At 40.7% G+C, this 16,162-nt stretch overlaps 1 protein-coding gene across 1 annotated transcript in view; it reads right to left on the bottom strand.

The window, feature by feature from the left end:
- Positions 1-16,162, bottom strand: part of LOC114661106 (retinoic acid-induced protein 1) — a 684,250-nt gene that overhangs the window by 521,458 nt on the left and 146,630 nt on the right.

Genomic DNA, 16,162 nt, shown 5'->3' with positions numbered 1-16,162 from the left:
CACTTCACACAAAGGCGGAACAAACTGCTGATGCATGCAGTTCAAATGGAAACTTTAGAAACTTTTAAAAAGATAACTGGGACAATGAAACTCTCAACTAACCACAGCATTCTCAGAGTGCTTAAGATGGGCCTGTGCTGGTAGACAGTTAACCACCTAACCACGACGAACCATACCCCCCAATCCCCCCCCCCCCCCCCTTTTGTGTAAAATCTGAATTACTGGCTTTTTAAAATTTATATAACAACTAGCCTTCCCTCGCAGCTTCGCCCGCGTATTAGTGAAACAGGACAGAGAGGAGGGTCCTGCCCAGCCCTCTAAACCTGACATCACTCTTCTGGTCTCGGATTAGCGCCAATATATTGCTCCTGCAAGTGGACTATGATTCTTAGCGCAATGAGAGACATCGCAAAATCCACTGGAATGTTCTAGAAAATTATAGAAAAAAAAAGATCTAAATCTGTTAAGTAGTTCTCTCGTTCACTAATTAAGCGGAGTTAAGGTTACGGCAGACGCGTGGGTAAGGAGGGCCGCGCTCCCCTCCCCGCAGTCCGATGAGTCTCTCTTGGATTCACGCTAATAAATCGGTACCACGAGCGAACTGTGATACTTAGTGCGATGAGAAAATTGCAAAATCAACGGAATGTTCAAGCAGTTTCTAGAAAAAAAACAGATCTAAATCTGTTAAGTAGCTCCCTCGTGAAAAGCAGACAGACATACAAAGGGGTCTAAAAAAACTATAAGAAATTCTGCACTTGGACCATGAAATTTTTAAAACCGTTTCTTAGCGAGCACCTATGGGCCACGGGTAACCTACATTCCAAGTTTCAAGTCCCAAGTCCTCATGGTTTGGGAGATTTTGTGATGAGTGAGTCAGTGGTATTTGGCTTTTGTATATATAGATAATAATAATAATAATTCTTTATATCTATATTGCGCTTTTCTTGTTACTCAAAGCACATTAAAAAGTGAGTGGGGAGCCACTTCATCCAATCTGATGTGTAGCATCCACCTGGATGATGCAATGGCAGCCATTTTTGCACCAGTACACTCACCACACATTAGCTATTAAGTGGTGAAGTGGAGAGAGAGAGAGAGACAGAGAGAGAGAGATAGCCAATTACAGACAGGGAATGATTAGGAGACCAGAATGACTAGGCCGTGTCGGGCAGTTTTAGGCAGGGCATGAGGATGCACTCTGCTCTTTATGTAGGATGCCCAGCACGGGTGTAGCACAGAACTCTGGGCCCTACACATAAGCAGTTTCTGCGGACCCCTTCCTCACAAAAACAAACTTTTCATTCCAGGCTTCCAGGCCCCCCCATGGGCCCTGGGTATTCATTACCCTTTTCCCCAGCCCCAACTATGATGCCCAGGAATCTTTTATAACCACAGAGAGTCAGGAACTCGATTTTACGTCTCCTCAGAAGGACAACACCATTTTACAGCACAGTGTCTCCGTCTCTGCACTGGGGGACCACAGGGTAAGCACCTGTTAAAGTATGTTAAAATGCACAATGTGCTTGATGGACCAACTTGGGATCCCTGCTGGGATGTATCCTCTCTGTGATACTCTCTGGCCGTGCCTGAACATGGGCCCAGTAAGATACTCCGGCAACAGCACACTGGGCATCCCATCAACCTCGGAAGGACACTCAGATTGGGCTGGGGTACCTGGAGCGTCGAGACAGTGGGTGACTGCCTGTTATGAGCAGAATGCTCCCCATTCACTGGGTGGCATCATCCCATCTTGCAAGCCCCAGTATGGAAACTCGCAGGTCAGCATGGGAGTTGTGGTGGGGGCCACCAGGTGGATACTGTTGGATACTGACGGCACAAGGATCGTTGGGGTCCTGCCCAACCTGGAAGTGCATTTTAATGGTGTTATCATTTCACCAACATTTTGAAGATTTTCTTTCACTTGTTTTGTCATCATTTTGCCTAAACTTTGCCGACTGTCGCCATATTGTTCACCTGTCATGTGGGTGACTGACATGGTGACAAAGTGGATGTGGTTGTCCACACTACCATAATTTCATTTAAACACGCAGACATTTGTCTCTGTTTTTGCCTTTTGTCCACACTACCCTCCCACTTTCAACCCCTGAAAATGGAGACTTTTAAAAATTCTGTTAAATGCTGCCTACTTTTGAAAATGCAGCCTCAGTTTGTGGCGTGAACTGGCAAAAACACAGCTTTTGAAAATAAGGACTTTAACTGTGGGTGGCACAGTGGCGCAGTGGTAGCGCTGCTGCCTCGCAGTAAGGAGACCTGGGTTCTCCCTGCATGAAGTTTGCATGTTCTCCCTGTGTCTGCGTGGCTTTCCTCCGGGTGATCCGGTTTCTTCTCACAGTCCAAAGACATGCAGGTTAGGTGCATTGGCAATCCTAAATTGTCCCTAGTGTGTGTTTGGTGTGTGGGTGTGTGTGCCCTGCAGTGGGCTGGCACCCTGTCCGGGGTTTGTTTGTTGCCTTGCATCCAGCAGACCCCCGTGACCGTGTAGTTAGGATATAGAGGGTTGGAAAATGGATGGATGGATGGACTTTAACTGCACTCTGTGATTTACTCAGGCTTATTATGTAACCCTTCCCTGACTGGATCCTGCTTATTATAACTCTCATTCTATGATTGATGACCCTTCACAGAAGAAAACCATAATGCAACATATGTAGTGGGCAGAGAAGAGCTGCTTTCCATGGCAGATAGATAGATAGATAGATAGATAGATAGATAGATAGATAGACAGACAGACAGACAGACAGACAGACAGACAGACAGACAGACAGACAGATAGATAGATAGATAGATAGATAGATAGATAGATAGATAGATAGATAGATAGATAGATAGATAGATAGATAGATAGATAGACCAGGATGACTCCAGTCACCCTTCTCCTAAAATTGATTTATTTCTGAAACCAAACAGCAGTTCCCTGGTCACCACATTTTAAGACTTCACACTGACCCTGAGTCTCCACCATTGGTACTTTGAGTGTTTTTGGTGGACAACAACATCCTTAGATGCTAGAAATGCCAGTTAGGATTAATGCAAATTAAATTGTCGGGCGACTCATTATGTATTGTTCATATGCATCACTAAATTAAACAGAAGTCATCCATACTTTCCACTACCCCACAAACTTACTTAAAAAATTGAAGACTTTTCAATTTACAAGGGAGACATCACGTAATCCTTTGAGTTCACAGAATTTTGATACGCATTCAAAAGGGACACCGGCTTTATGTTGTAGCTATAGTTTATGTTGTCAAGACAGCACAAATTAATTTCCCAGTTGGTGATCCATCAATATCAAGATGAAGATTACTAACATTTGTTAATAAATCATTCAAAATGATTTTGGTTTAATGACTTTGGTCTACTTTATTAAACTTATCACAAATCAATTCTGTAGCTAGAGGGATATTGAAATGATGGGCGTCAAAAGTCATCGTTTTGTCATGAACATCAATTTTTGGGTGTGTCCTCTCACTTCTGAGTCACCATGCCATACATATTATTCTTTGATTTTTGTCATATGTGAGGGACGGCCAGGATCATTACCCCAGGCCTCCTTAATGGAAGGATGGGGGAGATGGCTTATGAAGGGCACTATTTCCCCTGAGCTGCTATTTAGCAGCCCCCATGGGGTGCAATGGTGCCTCGGATTCCCACAGGACTGAATGGGAATTGGTATTTGTTGTCTCAGTCCTGTTGGGTTGTGGGGGTGCCACCAGGGGGTGCAGTAGGAACTGCTGAGCCCTTTTATACAAGGCTCCTGCTTTACCCGGAAGTACTCCCGTACCACAATTATGCGACACTGGAAGTCCTCCCGGGATTCTGAATATAAGGAGCCGCCTGCCTTCATTCAGACAGCCAGAGTCAGGAGGAGGAGGAGGATGAAGCTTGCCAGAGGAGGAGTGGAGGCAGAATGAGCGACAGAGAGAAAGAAGAAAAAAAAGTGCTGTGCATATTGTACTGTGTGCTTGGTGCTGTAGGGGGAACAAAGGAAAAGCCTTTCCCCCTTATAAATAAACGTGTGTGTTGTCACATTTGTGCTTCGTGCCTGTTGTGTCAGGTGTTGAGGAGCCGGTGTGCTCCCTGGTGGTCACACACAGTTTAGTTTTATCCTCACTTTGGCTGGAGCTCTCAATACGGTTCACATGAGATTTTTCAACCACAGCCACTTCTGTGTGTAAGAAGAGCACCAGTTGCTAGCACACTCATGACCATTATCTTTAATGACCAGTGACATGTAATGTCATCTCGTGTCTGGTATTTAAGATGGCAGCATGGCAAGCCTGAAATCCAAGTTTATGGACACTTCCTACACAAATTGCTCTCCGTTAGGTTCTTCTCCCTAACCAAACCGCTACCTAAGGTTGCCAGGACTTCTGATTTTTGACCTGATCTGCTCCTTACAGTTTAGACATTCTGCCCAATTTTAGACCTTTCTTTTGGCTTTTTGGCCAGTTTCATTTCCTAATCAATTATGTTTTTCGTGTTTATTTTTGTGCTTGTATGCTTCATTATATCAATACATTTTTCAGGGAAAAACAATGCAACTCCTCCATTACAAAATGTATTTCCATTAAATCACAAGCTGTTCATTTGCATTAGTACATTATTTTATACAATTGTTCACTGTAGTCATTGTGACTACGCCACCATCCCAATTAGTGCTTTGAAGTCTTTGAAGATCAACCCTCGGGAATCCCTTTGTGTCATTTGACTGGCGACATCCTTGTTAAGCCGCTCAGGTCTACTTAAAAACGCCCAAGTATTGTTAATATGCACCGGTGAACTTTTCAGAGGGAAGCCATTTTATGTCGTGATTGCAGTTTCCGACTGTGAAAATGAACACAAATTGATTTCCCAGATGAAGGTCCTGTGACGCCAACTTACAAACTGAAAGACATGAACACTTTATTCAAAAGAGATGTTTGCCATTGCTAGTCACTAAGAAGACCCCGGCCTAACGTCTGCGTCCGAGTCAGTCAAACTCAGGTTTTGCCAACACTCTAATATACTGTTTGAAATGTTGCCAGCATGTTTGGCCAAGCCCTCGTTATCAGTCTACTGAAAAAGAATGGCGGGTTGCTGATATGCCATCAGCGGGCATCTCAGGCTGTGTTGAGATTAGAGTTTCTCATTTTAAGAGAAGCATGGCCCTGTTTCCGTAGTTTTGACAAATCAGGGTACAGATACTTGAATGTGTCAATAAAATGGTCATAGAGATTTATAGCATCTCTTAAGCTGAAGCCACATTACACAACGTCTAATTGTTTGGACCTGTAAGACTTGCCAACTGCAGCTCCTGATCTTGTCACCGGACCATATCAGTTTATGTGACATCTAAGTAATCACCTCTATGTTAATGTTTTAACTGCACCATCTACTGGAATGTATTTTGTAATGCATGTAGCAATCAAATGCATTGCATTTGTCATTCCAACAGATGGCCCACTTGTACTTATAAATTGAATTATTACAACCATTTGTGATGTGCCATCTCCTGGAATGACAAATACAATGCAGATGGATCTGTTACTTGGTATGGGAAACGTAAAAGCAGTGATGTTCCATCTGTTGCAATGATAGAGACATAGCAACCGGAAAGACACTATTTTTTGTATTAAGGTGGATTAGGGCATGTCACATTTAGCAACCTTCCAGCACAGTTGTGCTCCATCCTTTTTGTGACAGCCAATAGCATGCTGCCTGACAAACAATTAACAGCTACAGTGAGGTCAACTTAAATCTCTGCCTTTTGTTTTTTTACTTTTTTCGTTCTGTTGTGGCATTTAAAACACAAGACATCAAACAGATGAGATTCTCTTCTGCTTGTGAGGTCTATTATGTTCTTTACTCTTTGTCACTGCATTATATACACTTTATGTCCGGATGAGCATTCATTGGCTGTCAACTGTCACATGCACACAAAGTCCCACCATTATGGCTAAAGACAAAACAAAACTTGTTGGATGTGAGTCGAGTGTTGAGTGAGTAGCGGACTAGTTGGAGTGAATCTTTGAGTACGTCACATTACGAGACTGGCTGCATGGAAGCATGCCGATGACTGCCGCCATCTTACAAAGATTGTGAAAATGAAGGCTAAGACTGAAAATGGCTGAAATAGTCGTGTAATGTGACATGGCCTTTACGAAACTGAGGCAATACTGTGATCTGTGAGAGAGGCACTAGCTGCTATATAAAACTGTTTATGTGTGTGTGCGTTTGTCCGGTCCTTTCGTGCTATGTTGAGATTAAAGTTTCTGGTTTTAAGAGAGAAATCTGATTGGTCAGTTTGGCTTTGGTGGCTCTGTGGTAGAAGTGATGACACGATATGTTAGGGGTGTGAAGTTCCGTTTCCGATTGTGACAATTTTTTAAAATTATTTTTACACAAAAAGGAGTTAAAATGGAAAAGTCGTCTATTGTGACATGGCCTTCACTTACAGTGCTCCCATTGTTGAAAACTGGCGGTTAACAAGATTGCTCCCACTTAATGTCTGTTTCAGGTCTCTCAAGTTCTGGTCTTAGACATACAGTACAGTACACTGTAAGGTGCCTCACAGCAAAGGGTCCTTTTAGATAATGGCAGTCCCTGATAAACTTGAGAATGAATTGAGGAGGTCGAGATTTAAGGTTGGTATTTTAGGAGAATCAGAAAAGTTTCAAAAGCAAATAATCAGAGATTGAGGCACAAGAATTAGTAGAAACTGCTAATGCAAACCAAGACATTCTCCAAAAACCACAGTCAAAACGAAAATACAGATATCTAACCAATTTTATGTTTTTAACATTTACTTACTTGGCTGTCACCTTTATCCAAGACAATTTACAACATTTATGATATAATTGGTTACATTTCTTTTGGTTTTCCAATTGGAGTACAGGCAGGTCAAGTGACTCACTCAGGGTCACACAGGTGTCAGCAGTGGGATTTGAACCCACAACCTCAGGGTATGAAGTCCAAAGCCTTAACCACTATATCACACTGCCAGCCTGTTTTTTAAAGTGCTCACTGGAACGCGACTTAGGGTGTCACCATGTTTTATAGTGGCAACTTGATGACACACTGCAGCTGTTGTGAGATGTTCTAATAATTAAAGAATCATAAGTGTGGCTGAGGGTGTTCCTCCCTTTTTGACATTTGCTTTGTCCTAACAGTGATTAGCAATTTATATTACTGTTATACAGAAAAATAATACACAATCGGGTAACACAATGGCACACACAAAAAATAACAAGGTGTAATGTTATAAAAATAGATTAAACGAAGCAACGCAGACATCACTTGGTTACTGACTGTGTATGACCCGACTGTCTACGTCAGCCATGCTACTGACACCTCTAGTGTTTTTTTTTCTCTTCCTCCATGACTGACTGGCTTCATCATTGGTCCACTTACCAGTAATCTGTCAGATTATTTTTGACATTATGCTTCAATTGACAAAAGTTATTTTCTTAAATTAGCTTCACAGATGCACGTGGAACAAAGAATAGTGATCTTGAGTACACGTGACACATAAACCCTACATGAGTTTTTAAACTGTTTTATACATGTAAATCAGATTTAGCACTCTTATCTTATTCCACACATTTTCGGTTATTTGCTTATATGCACAGGGCCAAAGCCTATCCCACTTTCAAGTTAATTTAAGCACCTTATTTGACCACCGAGTGCCAACATTGTCATATTTTCAGAATCTGGATTCAGTTGTGCTGAAGCAGACTCAGAAATTGTTGATATGTGTTAGTATAGTTTTTATAGTTAAGGGTCTATTGTCATAACAAGCAAAAGTTGACTTCTGCAATCGATATCGATTGAAATAAAGATTACTGAAATATTTGAATAAATTATTCAAAGTGAAGGTGGTCATTCCACTTGCCGATATCAAGATGAGCTCACATCTATTGCTCATAGATTTGTCAAAATCACGTGATGCACTGTTGATATACTGTACTGCATGAGTTTCAGAATAACTTGGCCATATACTGTTGCTCTAGTCATAAAAAGTAACTAAAGGAGGCTGGTGCTAGTGCATCAATACTTTCAAAACTTGGGGAGTAACCAGCCAACTAGAGTGAACCCAGAAAATGGCCATTAAACAGAGAGACAGACATTTGGCCACACAAGAGCATTTTTTGTTGCCAAGACAAACACACATTGATTGCTCTTGACAATAACTGGGTTAGTACTACGATTTCATAAATTATTTGAAGTAAAATTCATCATGTCACTCAACAATATCAATCCCACTACTGACACTAATGTATTATGGCTCCTGTGCCACCAAATGCATAAATCAAAACATAAATTATTGACTTCCTTTAACAGCCAATGAAAAAATCCATCAAACCTCTTGACCACAGAATTGTTGCTAGCTTCCACTTCAGGTTTTATGGAGCTCGAGTTCTGGAAACCCATCAATAACTTATTGGAATTTCCGGTCAAACAGTGGACTAGTCATGGATTATTATTATACAGCAATAAAGGTCTTGAAATGGAATTTGTATTAAGCTTTGACCGTAGTCTTCCTTCCATATCTGTCTGGGATCATAAGAGAGTCTCAGTATTTTTATGTCTGTTTATCTGTCATAGACGTGAGATATGGTTGCTGTGATGCTGCATGCTGTTCAGTGTGTACGTATGTATATCGTGTGGTGTATTATATGATTTAAGCTATGCTCACACTACTACGTTTTCACTTCAAAGCTGCGTTTTTAAACAAAATGATCTCCATCCACACTAGCGATCTACGCTGGCCTCACCAAAATGGCCAAAAACATATATGACATAGATGTTCGCTTACACATTGGCATGGGATATATCGTAAAAATGTCACCAGCCATAGGATTTATCTTAAAACTTTAGTGACTGGTAAATTATTTGCCTTTTCCCTGTCTGTATCCGTATATGTGATAGTTGTGTATTTAGTGAGTGGTATGATCTATTCTTGAATTTTGCCTCGAGACTTGTCGCCATGTTCTGCACCTGCACTTGGTGAGGAGCTCTGTCAAGGACAAATTATCTCGTATTATTATATTGTATTTCTGAGGTGGCCATGACAGATTGGGCCATCCAGCTCTGAGTGGAGGATTACTTGTATTCTGTTTTGAGTGTTGTATATAGCCAATGTTTTCATACCAACTGCATGCCAGCCTACCTGGAAGGGGATCTTTCTCTGAACTGCCCTTCCCAAGATTTCTTCTCTCTATTCCTACAAGGTTTTTTTGGGGAGTTTTTTTCTTGTCTTCTTAGTAAGTGAAGAGTGGGAAGCTCTCAAAAACATGGCCTGTTAAAGGCCATTGTGGCACTCCTTGTGTGATACAAGAAATAAATTGTTGCTGTTGTTGTATTTGCCATTCAAACTGTACAAGCTAGAGGCATACAGGTAAGCAATACAACAAGTGCTGTGATGGAAGGCTGTGGCCCTTGCCTTGCCAAGAGGCCGATATATTGGAAGAACCAGGGTAGCTGATGTGCTCAGTTCACTGCCTCCCCCGGTGTGCAAGATGGCAGCCCCCCTGGGTTGCAGCGGCACTTCGGATTCCCACAGGGCTTCATGGGAGTTCGCTGCAGCCCTGCTGGGTTCCATGGATGCTGCCAAGGAGAGCTGTGGAGGTTGCAGGGCCCTGCTACATTGGGCTTTCACTACAAGTGGGAGTGATTCTACATCCAGCTGACGAGCCACCTGGAGCACTCCCAGGAGCAGCATAAAAGGAGCCACCTCACTTCACTTGGAGAGTCAGTCGGAAGGAAGAGGACAAAGCTTGCTGGAGGAGGAGTGGAGGTGAATGAGAGAGAAAGAGAGAGAAGAAGACGAAGATAGAAAGAAGGCAAAGACAGTGTGCTGTATTTATTGTGCTGTGTTGCTGTAGGGAGCATGAGAGAAGCACTTCCTCACTTAATAAATGTGTTGTCACACACATGCGCATGGGAGGCAGCTAAAGGGCCTGAATGAGAGTAGTCCCGCTCCACACCAGGGGGTGGCGGAGTGTGCTGACTCATTTTCTCCCTGTCTTGCAGACCATTCATGGGAAGTTCTGCCTGGCCCTGATGATTTCACTTCCAGTTCCGGCCCCATGGAGGAGGACCATCCCAGTTCCGGCTCTTTTGATGACGTCATATCCGGGTCTGAGCCTATGGAGTAAGATCCTTACGGTTCTGGCCCCTTTGACATCATATCCTGTATGGCAGTGGTTCTCACACTGTGGGGCCGGCCCCCCTAGAGGGGCGCAAAGTAACAAAAAGGGGGGCGCGAAGATGTGAAAAAAAGAAAACAAGAATCGAAAATATGAAAAATACATCTATTAAAACCAAATCAAATTAACTTAAACTACATTCTGATACTACTGTAGAAAAATAAATATAGAGTTAGATAAATGTCGATAAAAGTTAAGTAGGAATAATAAAATATGCATCTATGATATAACATTAATTAAAAAAGAACAAATTGGTATTAGTGGGATCCTTTCAAAAAAACGTTAGGGGGGCGCGATTAAAACTGTTATGAAAACTCGGGTCGCAAATACTTAAAGGTTGAGAAACGCTGCTGTATGGGCCTTTAAAATCGCCATCTTACCACCAGTTGAACTGCTATGTATTGGACTCTGACTTGTGCACGTCTGTGTGATCTATTTTTCTAAAAACCCAATTGCAGCCAGGGATAATACACGGGTGGCTGCCCCAAACCTTTTTATGACTTTTGAGTCTACTTCTTGTCATAGTGTGTAGTGTGCTGAACTTGCGCCTGGTGTCTGTCTGTGTCAGATTTGGGTGGCAAACGTGCCCCCTGCAAGCCACAGTACAGTGGCAAGCAACTCTTCTTTGTCAGCTTTGTTGGAATATGGTTTTCTTCCATGAAGGATCACCAGTCAGGAAATGAGACATTGTACTGAGCAGGATCTCATCAGGAATGAGCTTTGTTTTTGAAAATCTGCATTTTCACCTGGCCACACCACAATGCTGAGGCGGTGTGATTTTTTTTTAGAAATATACAGCTCTGTGACAGCGGTCACAGTCATCTCTATCTGGTTTGCACCTGTTGTCGTTCTAGGTAAGTGTTCTAGGTGAATGTGGCTGTAGGCGCGTCAGCTACACGAACCTGTTCAGCTGATGCTGGTACCTCACATTTGTTTGCGATCACTTGTATCAAAAGTGGAGTATTTTTCTTTACGCATTCACTTTGATCTCTCACCAGCTGTCAAAGCCATTTTTGCAGTTGTTTGCTCCTCATTACTCATGTGAGTGTAAGGAACCTAAAATGAAGTTAACTTTCATTTGAGCAAAGAGAGTCTAACTAAAGCATAACGGCAGGTTTTTGTCACAGTTTACAGTTGATTACCACCATCAGCTCCCCCTTTTGACAAAAGCCAACATCCACCCTGAACAGAGTTAAACAAAAATGTGGTGGTGTGGACGTAGTGTTAATGGCAGCTGTCCTCTTTATGGTCAGATCATATGCTTAGTTGTTGTCTGAACTTTGTGAAAATAAATATAAATAAACCCCAATGGCAAGAGAAAACCCCCTTCTCAAGTAATATAATTTAAGAAATCTGTCAAGGTTCTGACTTTTTGTCTTTCTACCAACTACCAATTATGAGTTTGTTTTGCCCTTTTATTTGTTTGCCGTGTCCTTTGGCGCAAAAAACCCAGCTAATCTTTAAGCCATTTGTCCTTAAGAAAAGATAATGGAAACACCACAATGAACATGATAAAATGTATGGAAGTCTATATATATATATATATATATATATATATCCAGTTTCAGATTATTGGAATGCATAGATAAATAATTTAAAGGGAGTTCTTTTTTTGTGGTCCACACAAACACACATCGATTTCCCAGTTGACTATCCATGAAAATCAAGTGATGGATTGCAGATACACATCAATAAATTATTCAAAGTTCATCATATCTCTTAGCTATATTCCCTCGAATATCAAGCTAGTATATATGACTCCTTCTTTGTAGGATACACTTAAACCAAACGCAAACTACATCTGTATTTTATCTACACTGAAAGTCTAACACAGGGTGGGCAAAGTCAGTCCTGGAGGGCCGCAGTGGCTGCAGGTTTTTGCTCCAACCCAGTTGCTTAATTAGAAAACAATCCTTATCAATAATTTAATGTCATGGCTTGTTACTGCTTTAACTCTGCCACGTCAGGAAAAAAAAATTAGGATATGTGAATGACCTTTCTAAAGATATTATCCAAATGATCTGAAGTCTAAAATTTATGAGTAATTCTCAATCCTTCACTTTTTTCTCTTCACTTTCCTTCCAAGTATTTAAATTAAACCAAATAGTGAATGATCAATACACACAGGTGTAAATTGTAATAAGCTAAATGGAGAACTGCTGCTTTCCTTTGTCATTTGCATCTTACTGCTAATAAGGAGCCATTAAAAACCAAGAATACAGCTGTCTAAGACTACAATAAGCAATAAAAGCAATAAGGGTTCAAAATCTTAACGAGCGAGACAACTAAAATGAAGCAGAAGAGTTACTTGAGCAATAAGTGCTTCTTATTAGGTCACTGGGTTGGAACAAAAACCTGCAGCCACTGCGGCCCTCCAGGAATGACTTTGCCCACCCCTGGTCTAACAGATTCGTTGACCGATTCCTTGGATTGACTAATGTTACGATCACTTCCAACCATCTCCTTACTTTGATCGTTTTCAAAATGCGGTAATGCCACACTGGTATCTGTCCCATACCGGCTGCACATTTAGATCAAGGCTTACATTCCGGCCTACTGAATCCAGTTATTTATATACTTCCACATTTTCTTTTTCTGAAGGAATTTTTAATTCTGTGATTTAGATTTTCATTGTTAAATAAAAAGCTGCTGTTTCTAGTCAGATATCTATCAAAAATCAAGTAACAGACTGTTGCCCTGAATCACATAATTATTTAAAATGAAGTTTATCATATCTTTTAGTTGAATTGTTTTGATTGTCCAGATCAGTGCAAGAGAGGTTCATCTCAAACTTTAGAAGCAGAAATAAACCTGAAAGAACTCTTCAGTGGATAAGTAAAGAATTAAGAGAAATAATTCCAGCGTTTACTGCAGGGCCTATGAGAACAATGCCATAATCTAGAAACAGGGAGGACATAGAAGATTGACAAAACTGCAAAAGTCAGCCCTAAGAGGTTTATTTAGTATTTTTACAATGGGATGGGGTTGAGGTTGGGAAAGTATTGAGTAAGAAGTGCTGCGAAGGTCAGTTTTAAAGTGTAATTGTGCGAAAGTTTGACTGATAAATGTAACTTCAGCTGCCAGATGTAAATAGATGAAGGGTTTTTTTCCTCCAAGATTTCAAGTAATGGGAGCAAAGAAACAGTTGAGGAGTATACATGGCAAGCCAATTTAGGCTTTTTATTAATTAAAATGATGTTCTGCATTATAATACATTATTGTTTATAATGGCATTGCGTGTTAGTCAGACAAGCAAGTAACAATTTCACTAAATCCTGTACAGGTGGTCAATGTAAAGAATTATGATTATTATTATTACTACTACTACTATGACTATGCATGATTCATCCACCATAAGACTTATTCGAATTGAATCACACAGTTTTAACTTTCTATAGCTATAGCTTACTAAAAACATTTATTGACTACATAAATGTTTGTCATCCTGATTATCCTGCCCAGTTTCCCACTTCAGTGTCTATAGGATTCCACTCTCTGCCTTTTAAAATGCCTCAGTATCTTATTTCACCAGTAATCGGTATATTACTTAATTCAGAATCTGTCAGCCTTCTTTAGAGCAACATTTTATCTTTGACCAATTTGACCAACTGAGTTATCCAGATATCAAATCTTGAATTAAAGGATAAGTTTGGTATTTTTCAAGTTGAAGTAATTTTTCACAATCATGGTATGCATTAATTTGCCACATAAAATTTCATTCTAATGTGCAGTCATTTTTTTAAATATATTTTAAAAGTACCTGTCTGTTCTTGCAGCTTGCAATGGGGATGAAGGATACCAGGGTCCACTGGGGAATGAACAGGCCTTCAAACTTACTAAAAATATCCACTTTGAAGCAGCAAAGGTTCTGATTTAAGAAAGCCTGCCTTCTGTGCTTATGAGGCATCCTTGTCATAATCAAAGGAAAGTAGAAATAATTATTTAATCTCCGATTATTGGAACTATTTTTCTTGAGGTAAGAGTACATTTCCTTTTCGCTTGTCTGCTCACAGCCACCATCGTGGGTGGAGTTTAGACTCAAACAAGGAAGTTAAATCGACACAAAACCAAAGACGTGTCAGAAGCTCTTCAGAGCAATCTGATCTTTCAAGGAAATAGTTTCAAAATGTGCATATTCAGGATGTAAGCAGAAACTTAAATAAGAATAGCTTTGCTTTTGGCAATCACAATACCTTAAAGTTATGGCTTGTGGTGCTTAGGTTGGACGTGAACACTCAAATGAAAGACCAACTGACAGTGAACCTGCAAGTTCGCAGAGCTCATTTCTCCGTGAATGCCTACTTGAAGCCGAAGTGCAACAGAAAACATGTTCCAGATCGGCTATTATTGATGGCCATCTGTAACATAAGTTTAATATGTCTCAGTTCAAAAATATTTTATAAATCTACTTTTCTTTCTACTCACATGCACAGTGGACACAGATTTAGCACAGGGGCTCATCATTTAGAACTGCTGAGCAAAGCATAAGATAAGACAGGTAAAGACAGCTGGGGAAACGTGCACTATTTTTCGTCTGTCAAAGTCAGCATGAAACTGTATCCTCTTTGCCTTGTTTGGAATTGTATGATTCACCTAAGTGGGGGCCTGCACATGAAGAAAGGATATAAATGCTTGGAACATTGCCTGGCACACCTTTGAAGCCGACAGACAGATGGGAGATAACGTCATCCGATCCGGAAAATCCTTCCAACACAGCGACGAAAATGGCAGACTCTATACATCGGGCCCACACTTCCGAAGGTCTTGTCATGGCTTCCTTCGTCTGTTATGCTGTGTAAACCGTCATTAAAGAAAACTAAGTTATTTCTCCTATGTGAGTTCTTACCGCCATATCACTAAGGGAGGGGTATCGCCTTTTTATATTACAACAACATTTATTTATATAGCACATTTTCATACAAAAAAGTAGCTCAAAGTGCTTTACATAGTGAAGAAAAGAAAAATAAAGGACAAAATAAGAAACTAAAATAAGACAACATTAGTTAACATGGAATAAGAGTAAGGTCCGATGGCCAGGGAGGACAGAAAAAACAAAAAAGAAACTCCATTATATTATTATATTGTATCTACATAGTTTCAGGTTATGTAACTCGCCGCAATTAAAAAAGAACTCATTCTAACAAGGGAGCCAGCGCCCCCTGCAGGATACACCATCTGCAGTTCCAAACATATTTAAGGTGCGTCATTTCACTGCAGCTGCAAGTCAAGCAGGCTGAAATGTAGAAGTATAGAATACCAACAGTGGAAATGTCGCTTACTGGCAAAGCTGAAAACTGTATATATGAGTAGCTCTTATGTAGGGCAGCAAGGTAGAACAATCATTACTGGTGCTGCTTCAGGGATCTAGGGTCATGGGTTTGAGTTGTGCACCTGGTCATTGTCCATGTGCAGTTTGCACGTTCTCCTGGACTTACAGTAGTGTTCTCTCTATCACATATACAAAGCATAACGATAATTTGAAATGGATATTACAGGTGAGTGTGAATGGAGTTGTGGATGGGTGTGGGTATGAAGGTTGCTCCTGTGATGGACTGGCACCCATTTCATGCCTTTCTCACAGTGCCGTGCAGGGAGAGGCAATCAGCGAGATGAGGCGCAGAGTTGGTTTACTTTTAAAATGGCTGAATCACACAGATAGTTTGTTTACTGTTTTTTTATTCCTTGCTAAAGTGATGTGGATACACGGTCTTACAATATTAATTAAATCTCAAGACGCCCTGAAAAAGGGGAAGTTTTGACATGTGTAAGACTCTTTTCCCATGTTAGGACACCCTTCACCCCAATTGTAAACTTCAAGAATAGACAAGGTATTTTTAAAATTTGTAAAAAAAGGCTTCAATTTAAAAAATAATTTTATGTGACAAATAAATATATATACCATGATTGTGAAAAATAAAAGTTCTTTTACTTCTTCAGAGCATTTGTTCCAC

This window comes from Erpetoichthys calabaricus, chromosome 11 (assembly GCF_900747795.2).
Source record: "Erpetoichthys calabaricus chromosome 11, fErpCal1.3, whole genome shotgun sequence".
NCBI classification, from domain to species: domain Eukaryota; kingdom Metazoa; phylum Chordata; class Cladistia; order Polypteriformes; family Polypteridae; genus Erpetoichthys; species Erpetoichthys calabaricus.
This window is presented reverse-complemented; position numbering and strand designations above follow the sequence as displayed.